This window comes from Haliotis rufescens, unplaced genomic scaffold (assembly GCF_023055435.1).
Source record: "Haliotis rufescens isolate VD_foot unplaced genomic scaffold, xgHalRufe1.0.p SCAF_5, whole genome shotgun sequence".
Taxonomy (NCBI): domain Eukaryota; kingdom Metazoa; phylum Mollusca; class Gastropoda; order Lepetellida; family Haliotidae; genus Haliotis; species Haliotis rufescens.
Window position 1 is genome coordinate 10,999,386 of NW_025964223.1, and position 16,880 is coordinate 11,016,265.

General features: G+C 41.1%; 1 protein-coding gene across 8 annotated transcripts in view; it reads left to right on the top strand.

Annotated features, from left to right (window-relative positions):
• LOC124111021 (dystrophin-like) overlaps positions 1-16,880 on the top strand; it is a 480,101-nt gene that overhangs the window by 130,953 nt on the left and 332,268 nt on the right. Inside the window, exon 1 of one of the 8 annotated variants that reach the window (XM_046470560.2) lies at positions 6,643-7,069. The exons of 5 other annotated variants lie outside the window; for them this stretch is intronic. The gene's annotated coding sequence lies outside the window, so the exon portion shown is untranslated. Of the gene's footprint in view, positions 1-6,642; positions 7,070-16,265; positions 16,628-16,880 lie in introns of those variants that run through there. 2 more of the 8 variants (XM_048383641.1, XM_048383642.1) reach the window with 2 other exon arrangements.

The following is a 16,880-nucleotide window of genomic DNA, read 5'->3' on the forward strand; positions in this document are numbered from 1 at the left end:
GACAACTGTTATGTCACAAGCAGCAACAATTTCACATTTTAGACCTGATTAGATAAGTTACGCAAAGCGTCTATGCAATAATCACGACTATGGGCAACCAATTTTTGATCCAGCATTCAAAGTATGGGTTGCCCTTCCTTTCCTGCCAAACCAGCCTTGTGTTGAAGCAGTCGTAAAATCTGCCAATAGCCGTGTTCAGTGCTCAGTCACACAGGGCACCTTATACATGTGTTAAATGTGGTTTGTCACTCAGGTCGAAAGTGAAAACAATATTTGTGTTTCTGGTAATCTGACTTGCAACTCTGACATTTTATCACATCTGTAACAAGTCCATTGTTATTTTATTTAACATAGGGCTAGATTCTAAGGGAACAGTCTTGTCAGATAAAGAAACTTGTGTTTTGTTGTGGTGCATACCCCCTCCCCTTTAAATCTTACTTGTGCCAATGTTTGACATCCTCAAGGGTTTGACATCCTCAAAATCATTGCATAAATGCTATGAAAATGTGCACCAACCCGCCATGGAAGTGCAAACATGATCTGTTGTGGATTTCTTCTTGTGTGTACAAAAGTGTTCATTTTCAAACTAAGAATATGATGATTAGAGCTCTAGTTTTTTACTTGAAGTGTAAAATCAGAAAGGTTTATTGGAAAGGTCGGAAGGAAAACTTATAGATACATCTTCGGGGTTTTGGAGCAGTAAACATGATTTAAGATACTTCTGTTTGTTTCAAAATCATGATGAAACATTCACACGACGCTCAGTGCAGTAGGACTGTGTAGTGTTATGGTGGGACTAGATTGTGGTTAGATTGTACTTGTGATTTTAATAACTTCATTGGTGTAACAGTGATTTCGCCAATCAAGGCAAGCATATTGACAGTTACAATGGATCTATATAAAATCTTAGCATTAAGTTTTACATCTTATTCAGTTGAGATGCGCTGGACATATCCTACAGAAACAACATTTTGGTCTGCCAAATTCTTACATGTTACTGTAGTAAATTTGTCATTTTGTCACAGATTATAATGGGGATATGAAAGAGCCGTGTGGTCCTTAAATGTTTTTTTAGAAGTACAGAAAAATATGTTCATAACAAACACGTTTATAACAAACTGGCGGATATAACAAACTACGATTATAACGAACTACCATTTGTGGTCCCTTTGAGTTGATCAGGGAGTGAGATTTTGGGCCAGGACTGTTTTTGGTAAACAGCTACCATTGAATTAGCATTGTGACAGATCTTGGCAGTGTGATAGCATGATGGCTGGAGTGTTTGCTCGTCACGCTGATAATTAACCTGGGTCAGATTCCTCAATGGTTACAACGTGTGAAGCCAATTTCTGGTGTCCCACACTGTCGTATTGCTGGAATATTGCTGAAAGTGGCGTAAAACCATACTCACTCACTCGTGACCATTCACAGGCTGCACATGGAGAAGCCAGGATGTAGGCTGTGTTACCTGGCAGTGTTATCTTGTTGGGCCAAATAAATAATCCTTTATTTCCGGTAACCTTTATCCATCAATTGTAAGCATCTAAAATGATGAGAAATGACACTGCCGTGCATATTTCAACTATCATGAACAATATGTACCTGTAAAAAAAAAAATTGTTTTTGAATATATTCAGTTTATATTTTCAAAACTTCAGTGTAATTGAAACCAATAAAACAATTTGAGTATGACATGTGTTAGTTGGGGGACACCATTTGACTTTATTATACAGAATGACCCAGACATCCTATGGACTGTTGATGTGATATGGATATCGACACCATGACCAGTCACTAGGCTGTGTCAATCTATTTTGATGGCAGTATGGGACTGAAATCAGGTTAGGACATCCAGGTTCCATTGGTCTGCTAGACCTCTGCGTCCTGTTGGAGGTCACTCTGCCCTGTGCGTGTATCGCAGCTTGCAGATATGTCCACACACAGGAATAGCTGTGTTGTCGGCTTGGAGTCGGGATGACATGGCTAGAACATGTAATGATATCATTAACTGTCTCCTCTCTGGTGTTCAAGGTCACACTGGGGTGGACCCACTCTGTGGTTTGGTGGACAGAGCGTCTGTCGTCGGTGAGAGCTGAAAGTCGGTGGTTTCATCACTGGCCGTGTCATACCCAAAAGTGTTGTTACCCTGCCTGGTTCTCGGCATTAAGGGCTGAAACAAGGACTGGTTTGCTCGGAGTCAGTATGCTGTGTCTGAGTGGGGTATTCATGTTAAACTGCGGCATGGTATCTCAGTGGGCTAGCACTATATGACCGGCATTAGTCTGTACAGCTGTGTTTATGAATGACAGTGTGTTGGTGTTAGGGTGTGCGTGTGCGAGTGTGTATGTGTTAGTGTGTTAAATACGACTTTTCCAAATCCTTTATTTAAGGCAAGTCAAAGTATATGCATAGTAAATCACTCCTCTTTTATCCCTCTCTACAATGTTCCCAGCTGTGTGCCAGCTATGTGAAAGAGTCAAGGCTGCACCTGCCCTCAACCCTATGTCATGCCACTCCTTGTGTCTCCAGGTCAGACTGTCCCACCCCCATCTACCCCACCCACCCTGCCTCCCTCCCCCACGTCCCCAGATCAGACTGCCCCACCCACCCTGCTTCCCTCCACGTCCCCAGATCAGACTGCCCCACCCACCCTGCCTCCCTCCCTCACGTCCCCAGAACCGACTGCCCCACTCAACCTGCCTCCCTCCCCACGTCCCCAGATCAGACTGACCCACCCCCAGTGCGCCTCACCTCTCCATTGTACCTTTATCCCCCACGTCCCCAGATCCAACTGCCTTACCCACCCTGCCTCCCTCCCCACGTCCCCAGATCAGACTGACCCACCCACCCTGCCTCCTTCCCCCACGTCCCCAGATCCGACTGCCTTACCCACCCTGCCTCCCTCCCCACGTCCCCACGTCCCCAGATCGGACTGCCCCACCCAACCTGCCTCCCTCCCCCACGTCCCCAGATCCAACTGCCTTACCCACCTGCCTCCCTCCCCACATCCCCAGATCAGACTGCCCCACCACCCTGCCTCCCTCCCCACGTCCCCAGATCAGAATGCCCCACCCCCAGTGCGCCTCACCTCTCCATTGTACCTTTATCCCCCACGTCCCTAGATCAGGCAGCCCCACCCACACTGTGCCAGTCCCCCCATGTCCCCAGGTCAATGTGCCCCAGCACAGACATCCCCCTCCAGCAGCTGCAGTCTGGATCCCCCAAGAGGAATGATGTACTTCACAGCACTTTCCATCCATACAATCATCAGAGTGGGCGTCTCCATATTATTGTCATCAATTCCTCTCTCAGAGGAATTTTAATTTCTCAATATCACAAAGAGCACTTTAGAAGCTCATAAGGGTGATCCTGCTTGTGGCTAGCAGGATGTTTGGATAAGTTAAGTGACATGGAAGTCAGGTATGCAGGAAATTGGAAATGCAGAATCATGCAGTGTGGTGAACATGTCATGTTGACCTTATCAGGTTTTATTCAGGTTTTGACATAACTCGAACAGTATCCCTTACTGCCTCCAAGCCATTATTGAACATGAAGGGATGCTAACAAAAAATTCAAAAAATAAAACATGTTTGTTTATGGCAAACTTGTATAAAATATGACCACAGTAAACCACAGGCTTGACATTTGATAGAGTGGGACAAATTGTATTGTTTCATCATCACTAGTCTCCTAATTTGTCTCACAGTTGAGCTTTAATCAATCTGGATGAGAGCTCATGCAGGACTGCCCAGCCAAACACAACCAGTGAACACCTACAGGACCCGTGAAGGTGCAGGGTAGAATAGGTCTTCAGCAACCCATGCTTGCTGTAAAAGGCGACTATGCTTGTCGTAAGAGGCGACTACGGGACTGGGTGGTCAGGCTTGTGACTTGGTTGATGCATGTCATCGTATCCCAATTGCTTAGATCAATGCTGCTGATGTAAATCACTGGATTGTCTGGTCCAGACTTGATTATTTACAGACCTCCGTCATACAGCTGGAATATTGCTGAGTGCAGCGTTAAACAACAAACAAACAAACACCTACAGACCAACAGTACCGCAGTGTTTCACTGTAGGATAATTCTTTCAAAAGACTTACTTCGTTCAACAGGGTTTTGACTGATACTTGTTTTATTAAGAGAAATATATCTGCTAGATTGACATGCATAATAACAGTCTTGAAGACAAAGCTGATGTGAAATGATTGACATTTGGTTTTAACCTAATATACCTTTAATAACCTTTTGCTCAATGTCCTGGCTATTTCTTTCTGGAGGACATTACTGTTAGATTTCCCCCAGTATAGAGGAATAGGTCGGTGGAGGGATGTAATACGAGATATATCACCCTGGGGTGTCCCAGGGCTAAAACATACTGATGTATATATTGCTGATATTTGATTAGCTGTTTGTGAACTCTGACTTTTATTGGATAACTCTTGCTTCATTCATCTTATGATCCTCACAGCTCCTGGTCGTCCCAGGAAACAGGTGTTGGGCAGTGTTTGCTGTTTTGCGATTATAAATAGAAAGATACTATCACCTAAAAAATAGCTTCATTCTTTTCTCGTGAATAGATTACAGCTAGGCTACATGGAACGAACATTTGACAGTTCACGATGAATCTTAGATGAAGACACAGAGTCACCTTCAACAGACATGATGCTTTTTACAAGGCACAAAATGCAATCAGGGTAGTTTTTCAATTAATTTCTGAAGAATGCTGCACAAAGCAGAGACTTGACACCTGTAGGCAATAAGTCTCTGAGGCAATATTTATATGTTTAAATTATAATTTTTAGATTATGTATATACCGTATTCGACGTAATAAGCGCCCAGGGCGCTCTCAAAATTAGAAATAGGGGGCCCTTATTAGAATATAATTTTCGTGAGAACAAAAAACATTTGAAAGATTGTAAATTTCGTGGTTTATGCTAACAGCCTGAAATGATACAAAAGAAAAGTCTGTGCGTATTATACACGACAGATATTTTTTCAATAATTTAATTGCCCATAATTAAGGGAGCACATAACACACGAGTGCGTATTATACACGAATAGATAAGTCTTGTGAACATTGATCAATCGGATGGGGTGCTAATTAGGATTGTTCACTAGCTATTCATTATATTAGCAAATATGGGCGCTTATTAGAGCGGGGCACTTATTACGTCGAATACGGTAATAAGAACAAGTTGTCCCCTTCAGAGACTGGAGTCTTTGTTCCGTCCACAACATCTCGACTTGCTCTTAGGAAGATAGAATTACTACACATCCATGGACTTATCTTTCAGTCCAGCCTTGGAGCAAGGCTAGTAGTACATATTTGAGGCAACTTAATGGACAGGGATTGAAATTAGCACTAGCCCGCCTGCCTGGACCAGTTTTGTTTTAAAGGTTTTGTTAAAGCTAATATACTGCATAGACTGAGTGGTCTGGCTCTGTGACTTCTTGATGCATGTCGTCACGTCCTTGTGATTTTGATTGATGCTCATCATGTGGTCCAGACTGGATTATTCACATACCCCCATCGTACGGCTTTAGTTGTTTACCTTTAATTGTGAGACAGTAAAACAGGAACTATGTATAAAGCACAAGGCATGGACTGATGTGAGTTGTTAGGTAAAGATAAGTTGCAACCTTGACCGTCTAAATTACATCAGTGGCTATTAATAGAATATTGCGCTTATTTCAGTTGGATATGAAATCATGTTTGATTTGAGTCCAATGTGGACTATCCATAATGTGAGTGGGTGTCGTATAGTGAAGGTGAACCAAATTGAATTTGGATTACTTTCATGATGTCTAGACACAGATCATGGGAATTATTATTATTACACCCCCGACCTTTTAGGTCGGGGGTATATAGTTATACCAAGATTCCATCCGTCCGTCCGTCCATCAGTCCGAAAACTTTGTCCCCACGATTTCTCTTAAACTATTCAGCGGATTCATCTCAAACATAGTGCATATAATCTGTGTCATATGGAGGGGGTGCAGTCAAAAGAAAAAAATTGTTTTTATTAATTTTCCATTTTTTCATGAATTTTTCAAACCCTAACCCTATCCATTATTTAATTTGAAACTACTGACACACTAGGCGGGTCGGGGGTATTAGTGAGCCACACTCACTTTTGCCCTTGTTATTATTATGCTTTGAAATTTTGATTTGCTAATCACAAAGTTTTACTGATTGTCTATTTTCAAGTCATAGTGCATGAATTTTACTTGTATCTGTGGAATCAAATGTTTAAATATTTTAACTAACTGTTTTAGTGTGATGACCAAGTCAGCATTAAATCATTCACATACAATCCTGCCTGTGTATCAGATATAAACTAACATCAATTAAAAGCTGTATTTATAATATACCTGGGAATAATCTGAAAATTAATATTTATGAAGGTAAGGAAATTGAACAGAGAGTAGATGAATACTGACATTAAGCTATGATTACAAGACACCTACGGGAAATCCAGTCTTTATATTACTGTTGCAACTCTCTATTATGTTCATTGTCCTCCCAGACATTTTATAGTAATCCTGTCAATAGGTTGTTGTTAGTATCGCAATTGACGGTGTACACACGCTGCCTCGAGTCAGCACATTATCTCCCAGCCAGCTCAGCGTCCATGCTCCACTGCAAACTCGTGTAAACTGTTCATCCCACCTCCCTGCCTACAGTCGTGTATGTGGAAAAACCTACCTGTTAACAACTCCCATTGTAAATTATATAACAGCATGATTAATGATCTAACCATGCTCACCCAGAAGATCTGATGGAAGTCAGTGTTCTGGAAACATACAGTGAGTGGAGTTTGGGAGGCGGACGTGAGAGGGGTTGAACAGGCACGCGAGTTGGCTAGCCTTTGGAGTGTGTACGTCAGACTGTTCAGGGTGGGCCAAGTGAGGGATCACTACTCTACAGACTGTCTTGACCCATATTAACTTGGCCAGATTGCACATGTTTCTGTCGCTGAGTTAGCAGTGAAAGGTGCTATAATGACTGTGATGATATGGATTACACTGAAATAGGTGATTCGTATTGGATTGTATATTTCCCAGGTGGGTGATATGGACGTTGTTTGTTTACATATTTTCATGTGTGGTGTTTGTTGCTTGTTATACTGTGGTGTTTGGTGATATGGTAATTAGCATTGAGTCATTCTAGCGAAGGGGAATACTCCAGAGGATTATGATGAAAGAAAAGGTTATGCTAATGAATATTGAATAGGAATATGGAGGTAAAAGTTAGAGGGGCAGTTTCAGGAAAAAGTCATACCGAAATTCACAACTTTCTTTAGTCCATGTCGTTAGATAACATCTATTCTGATGCAATTATTGAGCTCTGTTTTCTGAAGCTTGTATCTTTGTCCAAATACTTAAACATTTGACCTGCTGCTCATTTATCACTGTGAGAAAGTATGAAAACGCTGACCTAAATGTTGGCAGGTGTTATTGATTATGCAGAAAGGTGCTGATAAAAAAGAGATAGAATAGAAGATCATTTAACAGGTAGCCAACTGTTCCCATGAAAGACGCAGCTAGGAGCTTCATGGGTGTGTAAACATCTATGATGGCAAGTAAATCATATTTGATATGACGCATTACAAATTTAAGGTATGCTTTTGGCAAGTTTTTTTCCCAAAGGTATATATGGTGGATAGATACGTGTTGTATTTCATCATGTAACCATTTCCTTGGTTATAAAAATCATAACGATGTAAAGGACGATTAAGGAAATATTTCATGAAGAGCAACAGATATTTATGTTTAGCAATATTAACAATGTCCTATTTTCTGTGCAGATAGTACACCAAGTGTACAACTTATCATATTTGGACAGTGTGTAGTGTTAAGTGCTACTTCCCTCACAACTCATGGTGTTTGTTCATTTGTTTGATATATGGATATATTTGAACAACACTGTGCCATTGATAGTCCTTAATTCAGTGTTCAGTCCAAATGGCTGGCAGCTACAGTAGGTTGGTGTATAGTGTACTGTCCAATGTCGCTCCAAGCTCCTCGCAGCTATACGTCTGGGGAGAGTTCACGATAGTGTGCTCAGTGCTCCACAGTTCTCATTAATTTCACCAACTTGATTGATGCTGTTAAGACAGTTTTAACCCAGTTGCTCTGTGTGAACAAACCTACAAGGTGTTTGTGACATATGTACCACTGAAAAGAATTTTAAAAACTCCCAGGTTATTTTATATGCTTTTTTTCATTTAGAAATAGACTGACGTCTAGTCTCTGAAATGAACATATCTTACAGAAAACAACAGTTGTTAAATTATCTTTATAAAAATATAATAAACAGGAGCCCAGAGACCTTCATTTTCAGATACTGTAGTAATCTAGACTTGCTAAACATTATAGACTTGCATGGGCTGTATTGGATATATTTGTTTCAGGGTCTGTATGACGGACTAATGTTGAAAGGACTATGAAAGAATCGGGTGTTCTTTTACTTCTTTTGAGTAGTATACAAGTAGCACGGCTTATTTGTTAATCATTAGACTTACATATATGGCAAACCAAAATTGCGGAAAAAATGTAACATTTGGAGGAGTCTTTTTATCCTATCGCAGCAGGAGTTTTGTCATTGATTTCAACAATGAATCTATTTTTAAGTTGGCCAATAAGTGAAGGTTAGTTACCCTTATTGTTCTCCAAAGTCGGTGGTCTTTAAATCATGACTGGACCAGACAATCCAGTGATTGATGTGATGAACATCTATTTGCGCAATTGAGATATGATGACATGCATCATCCAAGTCAGCGAGCTTACAACAGACCACCCGATCCCATTAGTTGCCTTTACGGCCAGTACAGATTCCTGGGGGCCAGCACAGATTCCTGGGGTCCAGCACAGATTCCTGGGGTCCAGCACAGATTCCTGGGGTCCAGCACAGATTCCTGGGGTCCAGCACAGATTCCTGGGGGCCAGCACAGATTCCTGGGGGCCAGCACAGATTCCTGGGGGCCAGCACAGATTCCTGGGGGCCAGCACAGATTCATGGGGGCCAGCACAGATTCATGGGGGCCAGCACAGATTCCTGGGGGCCAGCACAGATTCATGGGGGCCAGTACAGATTCCTGGGGGCTGGTACAAATTTCCCAGATTCTCCATTGTTTTAACATTACAAGGGTAGTACATCTCAATCCTTGCTAGTAAGGCTGTTGAGATTAGTTGTAACCCTTCTTCAAGTTAGGAGTGGTAGATTCAAGAGTTTGTACAGGGTGTGTGTCAGTCTGACTAAATGATGATCGTCTTGATAGTTTTACTACAGCAGAAAGACCTCATTCACCATTAACTGTGCGTTCAGCTGCATTAAACACAAACAGATGAAAAAGAGCCCATATTGTTTGGTTGCTGTTTGAATGAATTGTTTGCGTTCAACACGTGACGTTTCGGAGAACGCCGACAATGAAAAGAACATGAATGTGAGCTGGTTTACTACTTTTATTGATGCCGTATTTAAGTGGTTTGTAAAGAAATAGATTGAATTGACAGATATTTGATGGAATAGACGTGTGGGTGGAAACATGGCCTTGTTGTGCTGACACTGATGAATGAAGCTACTGTTTAGGGAGTGCTCGTCATGTGCAGCAACATGGCTGCACTCACGTCACCACTGCTGCTGTAATGTTCATGTCTCTCAATTGCTGGAGCATATTTTGGATATTTTTGTAACCTCACATATTAACTATTGTCATGAATGAAAAAATATGAATTCATAAAAAATTCAATCACATTCATTCATTCTTCATTCATTCATTCATTCATTCATTCATTCATTCATTCATCCATTCGTTCATTCATTCATTGATCTGCCTTTAATTATTCAATCACCTATCATTCATTCATCCATGACATCCATCATTCATTCATTCACCCATTCTTTCATTCACCTTTAATTATTCAATCACCTATCATTCATTCATCCACCACCTCCATCATTCATTCACCCATTCTTTCATTCACCTTTAATTATTCAATCACCTATCATTCATTCATCCACCACATCCATCATTCATTCATTTTTCCCATTCTTTCATTCACCTTTTATTATTCAATCACCTATCATTCATTCATCCACCACATCCATCATTCACTCATTCACCTTTAATTATTAAATCACCTATCATTCATTCATTCATTCATTCACCCATTCTTTCATCCACCTTTAATTATTCAATCACCTATCATTCATTCATCCACCACATCCATCCTTCATTCATTCACCCATTCTTTCATTCCTTTCTTAATTGGATCACCCCTGACACTATCCGTTCTTCAGTTGCCCAGAAATGCAGAAGTAATCCCCCATCAGATAACAGTAAGCTAGCAGAAAATCCCCTTACACAGGTGCCACATGAAGAGAAAAAACAGCTCATTGCATAATTACTTCTACCTGAGAAGACGTAATCCGTCCTGGAATGTGTAGGATGTTTGCCCTTAGGGAGCCCGAGTTTGTAGATGAGATTTCATGTCACTTCTCTGGTTAAACACCAATAAGTCTTCAGGTTGTGTTTTTACCTTGGGCACATTTTCTTGATTAAAAGTCAACAAGGTTTATGCTGCAGTAGATGCAAAAACCTGTTGAGATATTTTCAGAAATGCGGAATGTTAGGCCAAGTGACAAATACATCAAGATATGCCTGGTGATAAGCGTGTAAGTGATTTCTCAAAATGTTTTGGTTTATTGCAAGATAAAAGATAAGGATGTAGAGGTATTTCAAGATGTGGAGCCATCGCATGGAGATGATTTGTTGATGATTGAGAGAAAGTATGGGGTTAGCGAGTGGGGGAGAAATGTTATATATTAAGATCGGAAGGAAGGAGGAAAAAGAATGAAAGAATAAAAAGATGACATGAAAGAAGATATTTATTTAGGTGTCTTTAGGGGATTTATGGATATGACTGAACAACTGTATGACATATATGCTGGTATAACACTTAGAACTATAGAGATGTATGATTTATGGAATATGTTGCACATAGAGATGATTAACTATATGACATATGGAATATGTTGCACATAGAGATAATCAACTGTATGATATATGGAATATGTTGCACATAGAGATAATCAACTGTATGATATATGGAATATATTGCACACAGTGAGTGAGTGAGTGAGTTGGGTTTAACGCCGCTTTTAACAGTATTCCAGTTATATCGCGGCGTGTCAGCTTAATGTAGGAGGAAAGCCCGAAGTGATGCATGTCTCAGACGTTTACCACTTCGGTGAAACCCACGAGCACGGGTATGGTGCTGACAAACCTAGAAACATAATCAGGGCGAACCGGGATTCGAACCCACAATCATAGGTTTCTGGCGTGCCCAAGGGACGCAACTCTGCACAGCGAATTGCGGCACCTCAGACGACTGGGCCACCCGTGCCCCCTATTGCACACAGAGATAATCAACTGTCTGATATATGGAATATATTGCACATAGAGATAATCAACTGTATGATATATGGAATTTATTGCACATAGAGATAAACAACTGTCTGATATATGGAATATATTGCCCATAGAGATAATCAACTGTATGAGATATGGAATTTATTGCACATAGAGATAAACAACTGTCTGATATATGGAATATATTGCACATAGAGATAAACAGCTGTGTGGTATATGGAATATATTGCACATAGAGATAAACAACTGTATGATATATGGAATATGTTGCACATAGAGATAATCAACTGTATGGAATATATTGCACATAGAGATAATCAACTGTATGATATATGAAATATATTGCACATAGAGATAATCAACTGTATGATATATGGAATATATTGCACATAGAGATAAACAGCTGTGTGGTATATGGAATATATTGCACATAGAGATAATCAACTGTATGATATATGGAATATGTTGCACACAGAGGTAATCAACTGTATGATATATGGAATATATTGCACACAGAGATAATCAACTGTCTGATATATAGAATATATTGCACATAGAGATAATCAACTGTATGATATATGGAATATATTGCACATAGAGATAAACAGCTGTTTGGTATATGGAATATATTGCACATAGAGATACACAACTGTATGATATATGGAATATGTTGCACATAGAGATAATCAACTGTATGGAATATATTGCACATAGAGATAATCAACTGTATGATATATGGAATATATTGCACAGAGATAATCAGCTGTCTGATATATGGAATATGTTGCACACAGAGATAATCAACTGTCTGATATATGGAATATATTGCACATAGGGATAATCAACTGTCTGATATATGGAATATATTGCACACAGAGATAAACAACTGAATGATATATGGAATATGTTGCACATAGAGATAATCAACTGTATGGAATATGTTGCACATAGAGATAATCAACTGTATGATATATGGAATATATTGCACATAGAGATAAACAACTGTGTGGTATATGGAATATGTTGCACATAGAGATAATCAACTGTATCAGACTGTGACAGATATATGTGGGTACAACACAGCTGTGATGCTATCAGTGCTGCACTGTGCTACATGTGGGATACACTTTGTCCAGCTTGTACAGAGTGTGTCATCAGATTGGCCTGCAGTTCATACCTATTTGGGAAGGCTATTTCTGATTGCACACTTGGGGATAAATCTCCCTCACTCACTCTGTGGAGGTGCAGGTACAAAGGTGGCTTTCTGACACCCAGAACACAGTGCCGGCATGAAACCCTTCACCCTCACTCACTCTGTGGAGGTGCAGGTACACAGGTGTCTATCTGACACCCAGAACACAGTCTGGGCATGAAACCCATCTCCCTCACTCACTCTGTGGATGTGCAGGTACACAGGTATCTATCTGACACCCAGAACACAGTCTGGGCATGAAACCCATCTCCCTCACTCACTCTGTGGATGTGCAGGTACACAGGTATCTATCTGACACCCAGAACACAGTCTGGGCATGAAACCCATCTCCCTCACTCACTCTGTGGATGTACAGGTACACAGGTGTCTATCTGACACCCAGAACACAGTCAGGGCATGAAACCCATCTCCCTCACTCACTCTGTGGATGTACAGGTACACAGGTGTCTATCTGACACCCAGAACACAGTCAGGACATGAAACCCATCCCCCTCACTCACTCTGTGGATGTGCAGGTACACAGGTGTCTATCTGACACCCAGAACACAGTCAGGGCATGAAACCCATCCTCCTCACTCACTCTGTGGATGTACAGGTACACAGGTGTCTATCTGACACCCAGAACACAGTCAGGGCATGAAACCCATCTCCCTCACTCACTCTGTGGATGTGCAGGTACACAGGTGTCTATCTGACACCCAGAACACAGTCAGGGCATGAAACGCATCCCCCTCACTCACTCTACGTGTGTAGATATGCAGGTACGCAGGTGCTATCTGACACCCAGAACACAGTCAGGGCATGAAACCCATCTCCCTGACTCACTCTGTGGATGTGCAGGTACACAGGTGTCTATCTGACACCCAGAACACAGTCAGGGCATGAAACCCATCCCCCTCACTCACTCTGTGTGTGTAGATATGCAGGTACACAGGTGCTATCTGACATCCAGAACACAGTCAGGGCATGAAACGCATCCCCCTCACTCATTCTATGTGTGTAGATATGCAGGTACACAGGTGCTATCTGACAGGTGTGTCAGCCGTCCACCCAGAACACAGTCGGATGACGCCAGCACAGATATCCGAAGTGTGTCAGATTACATGGGGGCAGATAAGACCTGTCAGTGTATCATATTAGGATTGTCTTGAGAGTGAGAGATTCAGATTGATATGTGATGACTTCTGATGGGTATGTTGTCAGGACATTTGAATAAAGTTTCTATTTCCTTCATGGCTCATGTGACCTGAAGCCTATGATGACTTGACCTTAGTGTGTATGTAATTGGGTTATTCTTTGGCAGGAGGTGAATTATGATTTGGTATTTGTACATTGATAGAGTTTGGTTGGTTGGTTGGTTGGTTTGTTGTTGAACGCCTCACTCAGCAGTATTCCAGCTATATGACGGCGGTCTGTAAATAATCGAGTCTGGACCAGACAATCCAGTGATTGATATCATGAGCATCGATCCACGCAATTAGGATTGATGACATGCATCAACTAAGTCAGTGAGCCTGACCACCCGATCCTGTTAGTCGCCTTTTACGCAAGCATAGTCAGCTTTTATGGCAAGCATGGGTTGCTGAAGACCTATTCTACCCCGGATCTTCACGGGTCCATTGATAGAGAAGATGGAGAGCAGTCAGGGTGTTCAGACCAGGATATTCTGTGACTGTCGCATCATTCACTCGGCAAAGTTTACAAAATAGGAGTAGTTTTTTTTTATTCACTGAAAACCTGTGATGCCCCAATTAGAGGTCTCATTGGTTGGAAAGTTGAGTATCAATTATCAACTCAAAACTATCACGATATGTCAATTAATAACAAAATTAGGGGTCCGGGCAGCCCGCTGGGCAGAGTTGTGTCTTTTGGGCATGCCAGAAACCTATCATCGTGAGTTCAAATCCCGGTTTGTCATGTTTATGTTTTTAGGTTTGTAAGCACCATACCCATGCTCGTGGTTTTCACAAAAGTGGTAAACGTCTTGGACCTGCAACCCTTCTGGCTTTCTTCCCACATTAAGGTGACACGCTCAACTCACTCACTCACTCACTCACTCACTCACTCACTCACTGTTGAGAATTCAATTTTTTCTGACTTCGTATTGTCATGAACACACAGTGCCATTTAGAAAGTGGTCAAATGTAACAAATGTTATATTTCATCAGCAGTGAATTTTTAATTTAGTATTGATATTCATCAATTTGTATCGATACAGTATCGACATAAAAAATGTATCAGTATGTCAGTATCTCAACCTACATGCCATCCCTGCCCCAATGTGTGTGAGGGTTTCCTGTGTTGGTTTCATTGACCCCAGTAATTCTTCCTCATCACCTTGTGCCACTGATGAATGTTCAGGTCAGGTAGTGGTGATGGCTACACTGGGTAGGTCCAGGCGATGACCAGGTGGTGGATACAAGCCATAATTACCAAGCTCCGTAACATATTAACCTACTGAACTTCCTATGTAGACATATATGGCTGATGTGAGGTACTGCCATGTTGGATGGTATGTCCCGTGAGGATGCCGTTCTTCTGACAGTTAACCGACTTGCTCACAGATTGTTGACTGTAGGAGACTAGGGAGGAGAAACATTATGTCAGTCTCCGTGAGAGAGTAAATATTTAGGCAGGTAAGAAATTAGTGGCGGGATGGCAGGAGCTGGGTTGATGAAGCTGAAGCTTGTATCGAAACTGAGGAAATGTTTGTGAGCAGCCTGTGATGGAATGTAGTTCACATTCCTCGTCAAATGACCGATTCGAACAGTGTGAATATTTTATATCAAGATAGCAGCTGTAGGTAATTGTTTAGTTGTTGTTCGTGAAATATATTCATAGTGAAAAATATCTGCAAGATTTGTGATAATCCTTGAAGAATATTGACTGAGGATGTTTGCATTATCATCATCAAGCAGGTTAGAAGAATTAGTCATCTGTATCTCTGAACTCATCAACCAATAAGATTATAGCTTGGCTGAGAGGATATTTAATTAACATGTGTAAATAGCGTAACATTTTATGATATCTTTTACACTTTTTGTCCAAACGCAGTAAAGTGAAGGATATATTGTGTGATTATTGCTCAAACTTTCTGCATCCATTTATCCCAACATCAGTTTTAGGTCAATATGTCAAGGTCAGGGCACTGCTAAGAAACCATTCTTCACAATCATTCTCGGAACAAGGTGGATGGTATGGATGTCCAGTACACCATACTGTTTAGTGTGTCTTACAGAACCTGATACAAATATATCCAATACAGCCCATGCAAGTCTATAATGTTTGGCAAGTCTAGATTACTGCAGTATCTGAAAATGAAGACAGTCTCTGGGCTCCTTTTATATTTTTATTAAGATAATTTAACAACTTTTTTTTCTGTACGATATGTTCATTTCAGAGACTAGATGTTAGTCTACATACTGCCATCAATTGCCTCTCTACACTCTGCGGATCTCTCTCCCTCTCCGTCTTGCTGTGGGAGAGTTCCACTGCACATGGAAGTGCTATACTGTAACCTGATACCTCGCACTGATAACTGCAGTGTTTTTTATCCTCCCCGACAGTTATTTTTGAATGTTGTGTTGTTGGAGCCTCGTCCCCCATCCAACTCATCGGCTCTCCCCATGTCCAATTCCTGTTTTCGTGGACATGGGGTTTTCCCATCCTGCTGACGCAACACTCACTTGTATTGGATGTCTTTGAGAGTTGAAAACCGTCAATTGTTTTTGTTCTGGCGCCGCCTCCCTGAAGGAGAATTACATCGGAAGTGAGAGCTATATTGGATAGCTGGATGTGCCGGGAAGCTATTTTGGTGTGTGTGTTAATTTCTTCGTCAACCGAGGAGCCATGAGGGTGGAGTTTAATTGTGCTGTGTTTAAATTACCTTTCACAAATATAGCAACCTCAGCAAATCTGTGATAAAGGTGAGAAGTATCCGAGACCTGGCAATGTTTACAAGTTTACCTAATTTCAGTAAGTCTATTTTTGTGTCAGATTCACAATTGTGTTTTGTTGGGGAATGTACAATTAATATGGTTTTGTATATTTGGTATTGATGTCTTGGTCATGTGTTTTGTTTCCATGTGGAGTGAGTCAGAAAGCAAGTCTAGGTTGGATCTCACCGTATGTTCAAGATATAAACATATGTTATGATAAATTGCGATGACATTTTGGTGGCATTCTTTTTTGTTTGGAATTAGTAGACTGACAACCCACCATTGCTTCT